This window comes from Protobothrops mucrosquamatus, unplaced genomic scaffold, assembly GCF_001527695.2.
Source record: "Protobothrops mucrosquamatus isolate PMUCROS unplaced genomic scaffold, P.Mucros_1.0 scaffold452, whole genome shotgun sequence".
Taxonomy (NCBI): domain Eukaryota; kingdom Metazoa; phylum Chordata; class Lepidosauria; order Squamata; family Viperidae; genus Protobothrops; species Protobothrops mucrosquamatus.
In genome coordinates, this window is record NW_015386775.1 from 279658 (window position 1) to 293112 (window position 13455).

Consider the following 13455-nt stretch of genomic DNA (forward strand, 5'->3'; position numbering starts at 1 on the left):
TTAACCTAAAAAAGGTTGCTGAACTCTTTTTGTTGAACATGCATTTTTAAACACAAGGCTCTTTGCATATTGGAATTCCCCCTTTAAGGGAAAAAGTCAATTTGTGTTTACCATGGGTACCTTATATAGAGTGGTCCTTTTCATTGAAACAAACAAACAATTTATCTTTACATTTGATTTTTCACTGATGCCAATAAATAACTGGCACTATAACAAGCTTTTGGATTATTCTTGTTTCTTGATATTTTATACAGTTGGCCTCAGAGCATTCAGATTGCAGCATTCACATCATAAGCAACGTGTGCAAAGAGAAGATGTGAGGGTAAAGGTTTGTTCTCCGAGCTTGTGGGTTGGTTTCTGAATGTTTCATTACCAGGCTAGGTAACATCTTCAGTGGCATTTAGGTGATGTCTGTGTCAGTTTTCTTCTGTTTATAAGGGCTTCAGGTGTGGGTGTGTCAAGTGAGGGTCTTGTGATGGGTCAGGTGTGAGTCATCAGAGAGAGGCTTGTGATGGGTCTTGTGATGGGGAGGTTACTTCAGGTCAGGATCATTGGAGGGTGTGAATTATCAGTGGGTCAGGTGTGAGTCATCGGTGAGAGGCTAGTGATAAGTCTTGTGATGGGGAGATTACATCAGGGTCATTGGAAGATGAACTGCTGGGGAGGAGAGGGGGCTTGCATAGGTTGGTACTGTTTCTGGTTGGCTGTGGTTGGTTTGGATTCGTAGGCTGGTTGTAGGTCAATGTGTTGATGGAATTGCTTGTGGAAATGCAGAGGTCTTGGAGGAAAAAAATGAGAGCTCCATTTATTAGTGTAGACAATATTAACCTAGTGGACCAAAGATTTAATTTAGTCAAAGTATAAAGAAGTTTACAAATAGTCCTCAACTTATGACCAGTTATTTAGTGACTGTTTGAAGTTATGATGGACCTACCTTGGGGCTACTTACATTGCAGAGTTGAAGTTCTGACGGTTGCCCTCCCCCTGCAGTCCCATCACTGAACTTCAGTAAGTCACTGTACCACTATAATGACTGTCTGGAGGAATATCTCTCATTAAATAAGCCTTATCATATGACTGGTAGGGAGGTAAACTCAGCCAGCTATCCTCAATGTCCACATGTTCAGCAGGATGCCAAGGATGGACAATATACATTCTTCTGATGCACTGGGTTCACAGACATTTATCCCACTGTGTACTCAAAATTGACTGCATCCTGGAGGTTATATTGTGACCACTTGTGAAGACATTTTCCATTAACATCCACTAGACATGAGAAAACTGTTCCACTGATTCTGATGAACAATCTACTGAATATTTTTCAGCTCAGAGCACTCTCCTTAAGGAAGACAAATCAACCACATGACAAGAAACAACCTGACAGACTTTTCCAAAGGCAATCTACAATCAAACTAAAACATCTAGTTTGGCACGAAAAGTAGTTTTTTTATATACTTTGTATATGAATTCCTAAGCAGACTGTGAATGGATACATTTTTATGAAACTAAAAGCCATATTACATATTATATGTATATTATTTATCCTGATTTTACCCCATAAAAGATAGTACTTGAGCTATGACCACAATTGAGCCCAACATTTATGTTGCTAAGTGAAACATTTGTTACTTGAGTTTTGCCCCATTTTATGACCTTTCTTGTAACAGTTGTTAAGTGAATCATTGCAGTTGTTAAGTTAGTAACACAGTTATTAAGTGAATCTGGCTTTCCCATTGACTTTGCTTGTCAGAAAGTTGCAAAAGATGATCACATGAATCCAGGACACCATCATAAATATGAACCAATTGCCAAGCATTTGAATTTTAATCATGTGACCATGGGGATACTGCAATGATCATGTGAAAAATGGTCATAAGTCACTTTTTTCAATGCTGTTGTAATTTTGAACTGTTACTAAATGAACTGTTATAAATTGAGGATTACCTGTTTCTTGAACTAGCCCAATATCTCAAGTTGTTTTCTGAAACACTTGGGTTCTATGCAGCAGATGAGCAATATATTGATTGGCAACAACTGCATATATTGCATACATTGTCTCTGTCATGGGCAGGACTTAGTATTTTTGGAATTTTTTTCACCCGTTTTGAGGAGTATTTTCACATTTTGAGGAGTATTAAGGATGCAAAGTAAAATTGCTTGGTTTTCTGTACTTCAAAATGGCACAAAATTATTAGAAGCTCAGTTAGAAAGAACAAGATTCCGTCTTAGGCCCAGTAATCTTCAATATCTTCATAAATGACTTAGATGAGGGAATTGAAGGGGAACTCATCAAATTTGCAGATGAGACTAAGCTAGCAGGAATAGCCAATGCCCCAGAAGACAACCTAAGGATCCAAAAAGATTTTGATGGACTTGAACAATGGGCCCTATCCAACAAAATGAAATTTAATGTGGAGAAAAGAAAGGTTTTACATTTAGGCAGGAAAAACCAAAGGTACAAGTACAGATTAGGTGAGACCTGGCTCAAAAACAGTAACTGTGAGAGGACCTTGGAGTCCTTGTGGACGATCACTTAAACATGATCCAGCAGTGTGCAACAGCAGTCAAAAAAGCTAATTCAATCCTTGATTGTATAAACAGAGGCATAGAATCAAAATCACGTGAAGTATTAGTACCACTTTATAAAGCCTTAGTAGGACCACACATGGAATACTACATCCAGTTTTTGTCACCACATTATAAAAAAAATGTTGAGACTTTGGGAAAAAGTGCAAAGAAGAGCAACTAAGATGATTAAGGGCCTGGAGACAAAAACATGAAGAACGGTTGTAGGATTTGGATTTGGCCAGTCTAGAGAAAAGAAGGGTGATATGATAACAATGTTCCAGTATTTGAGGGGTTGCCACAAAGACGAGAGAGTCAATTTATTTTCCAAAGCACCAGAAGACAAGACAAGAAGCAATGGATGGAAACTAATCAAGGAAAGAAGCAATCTGGAATTAAGGAGAAACTTCCTAACTGTGAGGACAATTAACCCGTGGAATAGCTTGCCTTCAGAAGTTGTGGTTGCTTCATCACTGGAGGTTTTTAAGAAAAGACTGGACAGCCACCTGTCTGAAATGGTTTAGGACCTCATGCTTAGACAGGGGGTTGGACTAGAAGACCTCAAAGGTCCCTTCCAGCTCTATTCTCATTGATTGATCATGAAAAGAGGTTGAAGACTAACTTTGTCTTGGCATGTCTACTTTTGCTCTATAACAGGGGTGTGAAACTGCTGGGCCACGGGCCGGATGCGTCATGCTGAAACCACGCCCACTCCATTGCCGGCAATGGAAAAAAAGTCGCAATACGTCACGACACATCAAGTGGTATTACTAGTTTGACACCCCTGCTCTATAAGGAAGAACTAGAGACTCCTGTCACTTTTCTCAGTTCTAAACTGTAGGGAATATTTATTAAATAATTAATTGTATAGTTTCTACTGGAAAAAAAATATAATCAAAATGTTTCTGAATCCTTGGGTAAAAAAAATGAAATTTTAATTTGGGAGCTATTAAAGAGAAGTTTATACAATATGAGAACCTTACATCTTTCCTAGTTTTGTTTTTCTTCTAATCCTCTGTGGAGAATTGTAATGTACACTGGTCCCAATGCCTTTGAGTTTTTTTCTATTATAAAATTCTGAGACAATTCGGCTCTTCAGAGACTGCACTTTTTAGAAAAACAAAAAATTTCTGCAGACTTAAATTATCAGATATCAACACTTATGATCCCCAAATCCAAACACAAAGCAAGCTGTGCTGGCCTATATAGATATTGTGGTCATGAATGATGGTTCTGTTGAAGATCAGCAGGATACATACATCTTAGGAGAGCACCATGCTTCTGAAAGTTAAATAGGGCATTGTTGACAATGTCTCTGTTGAAGATCATCTCATCGCTGCAGGCTCACCTGCCTTTTTTTCCCATGACAGAGTTCATTTCATTTCAAACGTATCCAGAGGGCAGGTTTGTCCTCAAGGTTGACAACACACATATAATAAATAATACAGTTCCACTTTCCTTTTTTTCAATGTGGTGGTTAACTTCACCAAAGATAATAATACTGAATGTATTTGAAGGATTTTTATTATAGTTTAATATTTACAGCAACATGTGTAGAATAATAATTCACAATTGTAAATAATGCTCCACTTTGCTAAGGGAGTACCTGCATTCTAGTAAATAAAAGATAAACAATGAAAAAGGGGGAAAGTTGTTATTAAATAAATTGCAATGTATTCTCCTGCAAAATACACAGAACCAATGATCCAAATGTATATTAGTAAAATGCCTTCCCTTAGGAAAGAATCCAAAAAGCACTGGAAATAGAATCAAGAATAAAGTACCTACAATTGGTAAAGAAATCCTAGTTCTGCTAAGAACACATTGCATATGATTGATGATGATTATGTGCCATCAAGTTGATGTCAAATATTGTTCTGGCAAAAGATATCAATTGCAATGATGAAAAAGCCCCTTTGTTGTCTAAGACGTCAAGTAGAGTTTGAATATGTAAAGTTGTTTTTTTCTTGGAAATAATTAATGTGTGTGTGTATCTGTGTGTGGTCAAGTAACTCCACCCTTTTCCCCCCAGGTTGTTGAAGCTTCAGATGATTGCTGAATCTTACGATATCCTTATTGTTGATATCCTTATTGTGGAAACTCAGTATCAGAGGGGAATTGAAAGTTCAATAGAATTTAAAGGGAGAATGCCAAAATTTTGCATGATGTCATGAAATTCCAGCACTTACACAAATGTTCATGAGTTTATTATCATTTATTTATCCAGACAATTTGCAATAAATACAATTAAGCAACCATAAAATATTCATAAGACTATTAAGCTGTTAATAACAGCTATTAATAAGCATTTCAATAAAAAATTTTTTGCTATTGATGGGCAGTTCTTCCTGTCTGAATCCTCTTCTGAAGATGACAGGGTTCCTCATTTTACAGAATGACATTGAAGCAGGATAAATTCAGTGACAAGCCACTTCAGGGGAAGGGTACTGTGCTGAGAATGTCATTCTCAAATCCAAGTCTTCTGATCTTGTGGGTGGCCAAAATGTCTTCAGAGAGGACAGATTCCATTTATTCTACTTGAATAAAACTTATGCAACATAACTAAAATCTTGTAAGAATTGACATTCTTGCAAGACAAGTGATCTTTATGTTCTTTTCTTATTGTTGTGGGCCAATCATGTTCTCTCAGCCCAACCCCAGCTCACAGGGTTATTGTTGTGGGGGGGAAAGGAGGAGGGAGGTATATTGGATATATTTGCCATCTTGAGTTATTTGTAAAAATAATAAAGGCAAGATACAAATAAGTAAAAATAAGTAAGTAAAATGTAATATGTTAGATTCAAAAGTTTGGAGGGATAACAAAAATGTTTTATGGTAACTAAATTTTCCTCTAAAAGTGAGCTGCAACTATAGAGAATGGAGCAATATGAACGTAGTTCATACAATAATGGCTACAAGTTCACTCTTCTTATTTTCACAACTTGTGATTCTGAGATTGGTAAGATTCTTGTATTCTGTATACCTTCCTTCTTATGTAATCATTATCAGTTTTATTATTATCACCTACAACTCTTATACACACATACAGTGAAAATGTGACAGTATTCACAACACAGCATTCAATTATATGCCATTCCTCCTCTTTAAAGAGACCAGGTCCTTAATATGACTGAACTCAGTTTGGATTCTTGCAGATCCATTTGCCTGCCATCTTTTACAGTATCTTTCACTATTGGCTTAGTAGCCTCCTGTTGTTAACCTAACCCCACAAACAAGGTCAGACCTTTGTCTACATTTGTGTCAGGCCAGGGAAAATAAATCTACACATTTGAAATAAAACTTTCAAAGGGAGGCTAGCAATTTAACTCTGAAGGTGTTATTTTTAGTATTTCTGACTATGATATAGCTGCCTGAAGATGAGTTAAAATATTAAGGTGATAGAATTCAGAACAAGTTTTGTTTAATGGGGAGGAATTTAATCTTGATAAGGCTATGCAATTTAAGAGTCTTGTTTTTGGAACTTTATTCATTAACTTTGCTGAGCTCCTAAGTCAGAAAATTCAGATAAAAATCATTTGTATATTCATAATAAGAATAAATCCTTCTTTTGTTGACTATCCTATATCAGTTCATCATGAAGTGTACATATATTATGAATCATGTCTGGGGCATTTTAGGGTCTGCCCTTACTAAATTTCTGAAATAGTACATAAAAAAGAGATGTTTATTTTTCTGAAGACTTAATATTTTTTATAACGGCAATATATTTGTATAATCACTTTATATTTCATAATTCTAATATTGTATTTTATATGAATTGATATTGTGATGTAAATATAATTTTATGAAGACACTCTCCCCAATCTTTAATTTAAATACTCATTTCTCCCTAGATATTGATTGGAGGCAGTGCATAAGAGCTATTATTATTGTGTTCATTTTGACATCATTATGCAAATAATGCAATCTGTATCATTATTATGACATCACAACATGTGATGCAGTTGAACCTTCCTACAGATGGTTATGCTTGTCAGTATAAATAATGGATGATGCTATGATGAAAATATTTAATTGTATTTTCCTCATTAGGTTTTTTAATTGTTACATAGCTAACAACTTACAGAAAGTTTTTGCTACCTACAGTCAGGGAATCAGTATAGCAAATATAGTGCAATTCATCCCAAGACTTACTTGTTGAAAACAATAGAGGCAAGTTTGCTATTTCAGGTCCAGTATGGTTTAGTGAAAGTCTGGACTTGGTCCTTTTCAGGATAATAGAAGAGCTTTATATCTAATAGATCAGGGATGGACAATCTTCAGTTCATAAACCATCTACTGTCTTTGGCCAAATTTTGCAACTCCAAAACTCTCAAGAAATATTCTATTGAAATTCAGCAGCATCTTACTGCTTTTTCATGGCATAAGTTTTGCAGTTCTATCCCCAAAAGTAGTGTTAAAATTTGAGGTCATGTTTCTTTGGAAGACCTTTTCAACTACTCTCACCTGGTTATCATTTTATGCCTGACCTTACTTTAGTAGAGTCCTTATCTTAGTAGATTTCCACTATCACTGTGAGAAGAGAGATTTAATAGTATTCCCTTGCAAGGAAAGCCTTAAGCCCTGGCTGATTGGGAAGTTGAATGAATTTAATATTTCTTCTTTTCTATCCCTTTTATGTGACCTGACACAAGGAATTAATAATGTCCTTATTAATCAGCCCTGGTGGAAGTTCAGAAAAGGAGATAATTTGTTTCCTCTCAGCTGACAGGTCGCTGACCATTTTTAGAAGTGTTGCAAAATTCTGTTCAATTGCTATTGATGTCTACTGGCATCTTGAGAGCACCAGAAGATTTTATCTGCTGGTATGTATTATCTCTGCTACCTGCTCAAATTTGAATTAGTGTATCTATTGTTGTCTTATGAATATAAATAACGATTTATGTACTAATCTAAGTGCTAAAAATGTATCTTTTTCTCTAAGCCCTCCTGAAAGCACAAAAAGGGCAGAATATTTCAGTCACTTTGTCACCCTCACACAATTATTGTCACACCCTATACATTTGTTGAATGTGATCAAGGCTCTGCTCCCTTTTTATACAATAAGCACATAAAACATAAATGATGGTGTCATTATGGTCATCATCTTCACTTTTATGATTCCTAGATGAATATCTCTGTAGTGGATGCAAACCAGTTTGCTAACAATACTTAGATCAATTATCTCTAATTGATCATGGTGATAATGTTCCTAATGCTAGCTTTCTGCAAAGGGAAACGAAAGGAAACTCTGCCAGACCTCACTGCCAAACTCACTTCCACCTAGGGGCAATATCAAAAGTCAGTTGTTTCTCTTAGTCTCTGCTAAATACCAGAAGTTCAAAACAATGTCCAGTAAGTGAATATTCGCATTCATGTCAGAAGCATTGAGTTGCTTCCAGGTTTATTTATTTATTTATTTATTTATTTATTTATTTATTTATTTATTTATTTATTNCTCTGTGGGAGCGTATCGGCCGGTGGGAGGTAATCTGAGGCAGCAGGCGGTCCCGGAGATAACCAGGTCCGATGCCATGGAGCGCTTTGAAGATGATAATCAACACCTTGAAGCGCACCCGGAAAGCCACCGGCAGCCAGTGCAGCTCGCGCAGCAGCGGCGTTACATGGGAGCGACGAGTCACTCCCAACACCGCCCGTGCAGCTGCATTCTGGACTAACTGGAGCCTCCGAGTGCTCCTCAAGGGGAGCCCCATGTAGAGAGCATTGCAGTAGTCCAGGCGGGAGGTGACAAGGGCATGTGTGACTGTGCGCAAGGCGTCCCGGTCCAGAAAAGGCCGCAACTGGTGAATCAGGCGTACCCGATAAAACGCCCCCCTGGCCACGGCCGTCAGCTGGTCTTCTAGCGTCAGCCGTGGATCCAGGAGGACACCCAGATTGCGCACCCTCTCCGAGGGAGCCAAAGTTTCACCCCCTATAGTCAGCGACGGAGTCAGCTGACTATGCCGAGGCGCCGGCAGCCACAGCCACTCGGTCTTGGAAGGGTTGAGCCTGAGTCTGTTTCTCCCCATCCAGACCCGTACGGCCTCCAGGCACTGGGCCATCACGTCAAGGGCATCATTGGGGTGGCCTGGGGTGGAAATGTACAGCTGAGTATCATCAGCGTACTGATGGAAATCCACCCCAAAGCCACGGATGATCTCACCCAGTGGCTTCACATAAATATTGAACAATAGGGGAGAGAGGACCGACCCTTGTGGCACCCCACAAGTTAGGGGCCTTGGGGTCGACCTCTGTCCCCCTGCCAATACAGACTGCGTACGGTCGGTGAGGAAGGAGGAGAACCACCGCATAACGGTACCTCCCACTCCCAACTCCACCAGGCGCCGCAGCATGATACCGTGGTCAACGGTATCAAAAGCCGCTGAGAGGTCCAAAAGCACTAGGACAGAGGAATAACCCTTGTCCCGGGCCCTCCAGAGATCATTCACCAGTGTGACCAATGCCGTTTCCGTGCTGTACCCCGGCCTGAAGCCCGACTGGAGCGGGTCTAGATAGACTGTTTCCTCCAGGTGCTGGGGGAATTGCTGCGCAACCACACTCTCAACAACCTTCGCCACAAAGCGAAGGTTGGAGACCGGGCGATAGTTAGCCAATATGTCTGGGTCCAGGGAAGGCTTCTTAAGAAGGGGCCTCACCACCGCTTCCTTCAAGGCTGCGGGGAAGACACCCTCCCGTAGAGAAGCGTTTATAATTCCCTGGAGCCAGGCTCGTGTACCCTCCCGGGCAGCCAATACCAGCCAGGAGGGGCACGGATCCAGTAAACATGTGGTTGCATTCAGCCTCCCCAGGATCCTGNGTCCACGTCCTCGGGAGCCACAGAGTCAAACTCCTCCCATATAATAGTCTCAAGACCTGCTCCCGTCTCCTCCCCCGGGGCCACCCAGTCAGAGTCCAAGCCTTCTCGGATCCGAGCGACTTTGTCATACAGATATTGGGCAAAGTCCTCAGCCCTCCCCTCCAGGGGATCCTCCCCCCCCTCAACTGAAGGAGAGAGCAGGTCACCCTGAAGAGGGTGGCCGGGCGATTATCTGATGATGCAATGAGGGTGGAGTAGTAATTGAAGGTTGAAGGGATTACCCAGTGATATCACTCTTGCCCAGTTGGGGACACCAGACACACAGCTGGGGCTGCTTTCGTGTCCCAATTAATGAACTCACTGAAGTGGTACCTATTTATCTAGTCATGTTTGCATGCTTTCCAATTGCTAGGTCAGCAGGAGCTGGAGTGAATGACGGAACTCACCCCATCACACAGCAGCACTCGGGTCTCAAACACTGGCTTTTAGGTTGTCAACCTAGCATTTTAACCATGAGAGCCACCACACTCAGTAGTATACTGAGGTGATAATACTAATAGTCAGAGATTAAGCCCATTGTCTAATATACAAAATACAATGCAAATTTGACTCTTCTGATCTTTAATGGAGAAAGTAATTCCTAAGCCTGAGTAATATTCATTACTAGAATACTAATACTCATCAGCATATACCCATAGGAAGCTCCCATAATGTATTGTTGTTATTGTTATTGTTATTATTATTATTATTATTATTATTATTAGTAGTAGTAGTAGTAGTAGTAGTAGTAGTAGTAGTATATTAACAGTAATACAGCTGAGTTTTCACAAGTCTTGACTCGTGGCTCTTTCACAAACTATGACAACAAAGTAGCTTGGAAAATTGATTGGTACAAAAGCATAGCAAGCTCAACTATCTGAATATTCAAACCTTATTTGAAGAGTTGTGCCCATTTCGTTTGTGACAATTTTTTTAAGACTATTTTCCTTTATTAAAAATTATTACAGACTTTTGGAAAGTGGATTGAAAAATACACTGTATTTACTAATAGATTTTTTTCTTGACTGTATATGAATGTATATTGACAGATTAATTTATCTGAGGTGAAAAGGTTAAAATTCCATTTTCCTCATGCCATGGCCTAAGTCTAAATTTCTGTCCCTTGAGTTCTTATTAATGAGTGTAATGTAGAGAAATTTCCCTTATTCCCTTGATTTGTATTTCAGGATTCTGAGAGACCCAGGATGAAATCCATGTTATGGATTTGACAAATATCAAATATCATCCTCCCCCTTTTTAAATAATTATTCATCATTACATTCAAGGCCATATAAACAGGACTATGTTGGGAAACCCAAAATACTGAAATAACTCATAAAACTATGCTTAAAACACATGTTCCCTGTTCTAAATATTGTTGAAATGTATTCAAACACTGAACAATCCTTTAAAAAATCTCACAACTGTATCTATCTCCTCTAAAAAGAAAGGTTGAAAACTATTCATTGACATTTCATAAAGAAGTATACAACCAAATCCAACTTCTGTTTTACTGTTCCCCTGTAAAAGCAGAAAAGCATTCCTGAATATTGAAGAAATAAAACGCTGTACTTTTGCATAAAGTGGGCACATTTTTTTGCCTTTTCACCTTTTTCTATCTGATAGGAGATGCTATTAGATCCAAAACTATTCTTTCTATCAACCCATTCAAATATGGTAGTGGAACTTCTAGACATTTGTTTCCATAAATATGACCATTTCAGGGACTGAATATCAACAAGAATGAAAAAAAAATGTGAGGCTTGTTTCATGTTGACTTTTTAATTCTCTGTTAGGAGACCTCAGTAATATCATATCATCACATCCCCGTGGAGCATTCTGGATTTGTCTCTACTTGTGGAAAAATACTGCTGAGTATTATTCAAGACACAGGAAAGTATAATTGCTTGAGGATATGAGTATATATTAGTCCCAAAGCATGTTAGAAAACAACTACTGGGGGATAAAATTGTTTTAAATCTGCTGGAGAACTGTTCCTTACCCCCCTTCTTTCTTACCCACTTTAGTGGGTAAAATGCTCCCTCATTGCTAATGTCTCCCTTTTAAGCCACCCCCCCCTCCACTTTGCTTTGATAGATGTCTAATAATCTAGAGACTTTTTTGAAAGTGTCATGTGGTGGTGAAAAGAATGGAATTCGTTGTCATCTCTCTGCTGAATTTTACAGGGAGGCAAAGAAAGAATTGCTTGATTTATAATTTTGTCAGCCTGCATATTCAAGTGCTCTAAAGGCCAAGCAATACAAAGCATCATTACATTGGGCATAAATGATAATGAGAGAGAAAAGACAAAGATCCAGTATTTAGCAGAATGAAATGAACTATATATACAATTACTTAAACAGATGTGTTTGTTTTCTGTTGCGAACTGGTTACCTTGTTTTTGTAGAGTGGTCTTTTTCAGTCAAACCTGCAACTGAATTCAAATGTCCATGGAGACTCTCAGTCATCCAGGTCATAGTTATCCCAAAGATGCTTTTTCACGAGGCAACTGGACTTTCTTGTTTTTCATTGAAGACATTTCGCTTTGTCAAAAACAGATCATGCCAGACAAACCTTATTGAATTCTTTGACCAAGTGACAAAATTAGTGGATCAGAGGAATGCTGTGGATATAATTTACTTGGACTTCAGTAAGGCATTTGATAAAGTAGATCACAACCTACTACTCGATAAGATAGAAAAATGTGGGTTAGACAGCATCACCATCAGATGGATTCATAGCTGGCTGACCGGCCGTACTCAGCGTGTGGTCCTCAATGGAACTGCATCTACATGGAGGGAAGCGTGTAGTGGGGTGCCCCAGGGCTCTGTTCTAGGCCCAGTGCTCTTCAACATCTTCATCAATGATTTGGATGAGGGGATAGATGGGGAACTCATCAAATTTGCGGATAACACCAAGGTGGCAGGAATAGCCAACACTCCAGAAGACAGGCTTAAGATACAGGAGGACCTGGACAGACTTGAACACTGGGCACTATGTAACAGAATGAAATTCAATGGTGAAAAAAGTAAGGTTCTACATTTAGGCAAGAAAAACCAAAGGTACAGGTATAGTATAGGGGATACCTTGCTCAATAGTAGTAACTGTGAGAGGGATCTTGGAGTCCTAGTGGACAATCACTTAAATATGAGCCAGCAGTGTGCTGCAGCTGCCAAAAAAGCCAACACAGTGTTGGGCTGCATTAACAGAGGGATAGAATCAAGATCACGTGAAGTATTAATACCACTTTACAATACCTTGGTAAGGCCACACTTGGAATACTGCATCCAGTTTTGGTCACCACGATGTAAAAAAGATGCTGAGACTCTAGAAAGAGTAGAGAGAAGAGCAACAAAGATGATTAGGGGACTGAAAGCTAAAACATATAAGGAACGGTTGCTGGAATTGGGTATGTCTAGTTTAGAGAAGAGAAGGATGAGGGGAGACATGAAAGCAGTGTTCCAATATCTCAGGCTGCCACAAAGAAAAGGGAGTCAAGCTATTCTCCAAGGCGCCTGAAGGCAGGACAAGAAGCAATGAATGGAAACTGATCAAGGAGAGAAGCAACCTAGAACTAAGGAGAAACTTCCTGACAGTTAGAACAATTAACCAATGGAACAACCTGCCTCCAGAAGCAGTGAATGCTCCAACACTGGAAGTTTTTAAGAAGAGACTGGACAGCCATTTGTCTGAAATGGTATAGGGTTTCCTGCCTGAGCAGGGGATTGGATTCGATGACCTCCAAGGTCCCTTCCAACTTTATTATTATTATTATTATTATTATTGTTGTTGTTGTTGTTGTTGTTGTTGTTATTATTATTATTATTATTATTATTATCTTTAATGAAAAACAAGAAAGTCCAGTTCTCTCATGAAAAAGCATCTTTGGGATAACTGAATTCAAAGTTACCAATTTCAAGATGGAATTCCCCATGATAAAGACTTCGATATATGGACTTTGTTCAGGTTGTTTTTCTGTAATGGGCAAACGTAGGTAAGTTGGTATCAAAATAATTCTGAGTAGTTTGGATGAA